Below are 4,596 nucleotides of genomic sequence, written 5' to 3' on the forward strand. Positions count from 1 at the left end.
AGAAAGTAGACCTGTCCCAGAGGACCTGAGAGGTCTGGGGGGGTCATAGTGTAGTAGCTATAGAACTATAGAATATTACTTTTTTATGAATTTTTCCGACATACCACACTATGACTTTTTATGATTTTTTCAATGTACTATGATCCTATACTACTACACTATAACTTTTTTTTAACATATTTACTTTTTTAATGACTACGATATACTATACTATGTTTTTATGACATACTATTTGGCTCATTGGTTTTTATAAAACCGTTACTTCACATATCTGGTGATGTTTAATTAAGTAAACACAGAGAGTCACAAAATACAATAGTTTATTGATTATAAATATTCATTCTTCACCAAGCAATGTAGTTCTACATCGACATTAAGCAGAGTGGTTACTATATGCAACACACAGGTGCAGTTCAAATCGTCGTTTTTAACATACTAAACTGACTTTTTCATGTTTTCTTTTGACATACCGCACTACGACTTTTTTCCAATATAGTATGACATTTTTTTTTTTTTTGACACACTATGTCTTTTTACGACAGACTATTTGGCTTTTAGAAAACTCTTCCTACATATACCTGGAAATGTTTCATTAAATAAACACACAATACAACAAAAGAGAGTGGTCTGCGCAAGACGGCGCCACAGTGAACTGTCCGCTGCGGACACCAGTATTGTATTTTTTTTATTTATAAAAAGGACAACACACATTTATTTACTTCTGTAAATGTGCCATGTTAGCCAGTCGGCTCATTTTCAACCGTAGTTCCTTGGCCAGATGACTCCAACCAGGCAGGAAACCCAAAACCACACACACCACACACACACACCACACACACACACACACACACACACACACACACACACACACACACACACACACAACACACACACACACACACACACACACACACAACACACACACACACACACACACACACCACACCCACACACACACCCCACACACACACACACACAACAAAATAAAAGCCTTCCCTTTTTTTTATAAGCCTGTGTAGCTGTGCAAATAGATGGCTAATAGTTAACCCTCCTGTTGTCCTTGGGTCAAATTGACCCTTTTACAGAAGAATTATTTTGGGCCTTTCACCTTTATTTTACTGACTATACCAAAGAATGTTGTAAAAAGTGTTAAACTCAGGAAATTCAACAAAAACATTTTTTTTTTTAAACGCTGAAAAAAGTGACCAAACAAAATCGGAAAATCGCCAAAGGTGACAACAAATTGGTAAATGTGAGAAAAAACTTGTTAAAAAATACAAAAACATAATAAAAGTGACAAAAAAAAATCTACAAAAACGTTGTGAAAGGTGAAGGAAAAAAAAAAAATGTCAAATTTTTGGCCCGAAAAAACCAAATTCACGGTCGATGAAGGAACAACAGGGTTAAAATACTATATGCTCATACATACCCAGGTAGTGCTGAGTGGGCTATATTTGACACAGTGTGTCTCGGCCGAGAGAAGAGGGGAGAAGAGAGAGAGAGGGAGAGAGAGGGAGAGAGGGGAGAGAGGGGAGAGAGAGAGAGGGGGAAGAGAGAGAGAGAGGGGGGAGAGAGAGAGAGGGGGAAGAGAGAGAGGGGAGAAGAGGGAGGAGTGGAGAGAGAGAGAGAGAGGGGGAGAGAGAGAGAGGGAGAGAGAGAGAGAGAGAGAGAGGTTCTAACGATGTTGCTCTGCAAAATTAAACCCAGTATGCTAATGTCAAGGTTGCTGCTCTGCTCTTGTGGACAGATGTTTGACGAGATTTCTTGTCCCATTTTTATCTCGTAACCCGTCTAATTAGAAGCGTAAACGCATGCTTTGGTTTGCGTGTGATGGGATTGTCGTCTGCTCCCTACAGTATCGGACTGCGACTACTACTCCGTGGGGGTGGACCAGGACGGCGAGCAGCAGTCTTCCTACCTGGATAAGTCCTCCACGATCCCCAGGAACAGCGACGTGGGCCAGTCCTACCGCCGCCTGTTCCAGGCCAAGCGCCCGGCCTCCACCGCCGGGCTGCCCTCCAACCCCTCCGCCATCGTCACCCCGGGGGTCGCCACCATTCGACGGACCCCTTCCTCCAAACCCAACCTGCGACGGCCCTCCGGGGGTGTTAGCCTGGGCCCCATCCCCATCAAGCCCCCCATGATCCCGGTCAAGACCCCCACCGTGCCCGAGCACCCCGGTTTCCCCTGCAGGGCGGCGTCCGAGGACGGCAACTCGCCGCGAACCCCGCTCAGCCCCCCGACCACGCCTTTGTCCCCAGGCGGCAGCAGGCCCCTGTCCCTGAGGTCCGGCTCCTGGGAGACCCAGCACCAGAGCGAGGGTTCGGATCCCCCCACCCCCCCGCCACAGCCCGGTGGTCGCGTGTCCGAGTGGGAGCGCCAGCCTCTCCCGGAGCTCCTGGAGGAGACCGAGTACAGCGAGGTGGAGGATTTCCTGGTGGCCATCCGGAGAGGCGTCAGGCTCAAGAGAACGTCGACCAATGACCGATCGGCGCCAAGTATCCACTGAGACTAAAAGGGTTTTGGTTTGACTTGAGCCATTTTGCGTCCCTAGCCAATATGCTCTTGAAGGGACACAAAATGGTTGTTCACAAGTAAACGCCTGTGGCATCAAACGGATGCCGAGGATAGGAAGAAGTTGCCCGGAGACTCTGTTAAAGGATCAGTCTTAAAATGACCTAACGAGACTTTAAAAAGGGAAATCTGACCATGGTCCTTACAGAAATGCTAAATTAAACCTTTAAATGAGGGATGACGATCCCTCCATTGGTGGATTTGACAGTTTGGGTCTCACAGCCTGTACGTACATAGTTTGAAAATCTCTTTTCTAAACTGATACAGAGTGAAGGGAATCTATCAAACTGTGGGGTAAACGCTTTTGGTCCAGATATAAACGTCATCCAATAACTATATATATATATATATATACACACAAAGTGTCATGGACTTGTTCAGGCCAAGAATTTCCCACAATGCCACATGTTTCGCTTGAGAAACTGACAAAAGAAAATGGCGGCCTCTTACAAGCTGAAATCTGTCAGTATTGCATGTTCCCTTCTGAGGTTGCTACTGATCCGAGAGGAGTTCACCTGGGCAACTTCAGCATCCAGATCAGAGAAAAGGTGTGAAAAGGTCACTGCTGAAGCAGAAAATGAAAAGAATGAAAGTAAAATGGAAGATGAATTAAATGTTAACGTGGAAGACGTGACAACACATGACATAGTGGAACATTCTGCAAGGATTCATGGGAGTATTTTCAAAAGATCAAATCACAATTTCTATGTACATATTTATATTTTGTTGTGTGTGTACGTTTCGTTTGTCCTACCTTTTACATACATACATATACGTAGTTCTCCCATTTCCACTAGAAAGGTGCCAAAAGCCTGTGTGCTGACTTTAACTTAAATATTCTCCATTTAACTGAAATTACGCTGGATTTTAGTTTGAAAACAGAGGCGCTGTGCGATTAAGACCGACTGAAAGAAGCTTTTACACAAAAAAAAAAGATCATTTGTTTGGGTGGAATATGGCATTCACGACTAAGTTATTGACCAATAAGACCTGCATGTTGTTAAATTTTACCCCAATATAAACAACTGTTAAATGTATAAGACCGTTATATAACATCCCAGCGGTGGATATTAACAGCGTCAACAGTAGTGGACCAGGAACCGTGGAAGCCTACAACCTGTTAAATGAAGTCTGATGAAAACCACAATGCCCTGTCTTTGATCCTCCTTACTGAAAATCAAAGATATTATAAAAGGGATGTTGGATCAGTATTCATCTAATCACTTTGTAATTGTTCCATTATTTATTTTTTTACAGCCTTTATTTTCTGTAAAGCACTTTAAATGTTTTGAAAAAAAAAATCTGAAGATGGAGGAATGTCAAAACAAGACAAAGAAACAATCATAGGTCTTCTCCACCGAGGCGGTTCTGGTGCTGGTTCGGAGTCAGTGCCAAATATGGAACCGGATCTTTGCTTTTCCACACAAATAAATCTGGCTCTGGGCCAAGAACACGGGTCCAACTCAGCACCAACGTAGCGCTGGTCTAGAGATAAGAACCGGTTACGTCAGGTGCTGGGGGGGGGGGGGGGGGGGGGGGCGGGTTTATATCGTGATGTTAGAAAACAAAAACGTCTGGCCGCCATTTTTAAAACACCGGTCAGCTGTTAACCATGGAGAGCTGTTCCCCTTCGAGGGGAAGTCAAACTGCGTCGGTTACGACACTATAAGATGCGGCAAACCGACGCAGTGTCTCGTTCCCGTATCTCGGGGAACATACGTAACCCGAACTGCGACGGTTTGCCGCACCTTATAGTGTCGTAACCGACGCAGTGTCTCGTTCCCCTATCTCGGGGACCAAGGGTTACATACGTAACCCGAGACGTTTCCCTTCGAGGGGAACTCGAACTGCGTCGGTTCGCCGCACCTCATAGTGTCGTCGAACCGACGAAGTTCGAGTTCCTCTATCTCAGAGAACAAGGGTTACGTACGTAACCCGAGCTGTTAATGTTAGCTTTGGACACGGATGGGGAACCAGAGCCACCGTGGTCTGGGGAGGAAACCAACGGTCTGCTGGCTCTCA

Source organism: Etheostoma spectabile, chromosome 7 (genome assembly GCF_008692095.1).
Source record: "Etheostoma spectabile isolate EspeVRDwgs_2016 chromosome 7, UIUC_Espe_1.0, whole genome shotgun sequence".
NCBI classification, from domain to species: Eukaryota; Metazoa; Chordata; class Actinopteri; order Perciformes; family Percidae; genus Etheostoma; species Etheostoma spectabile.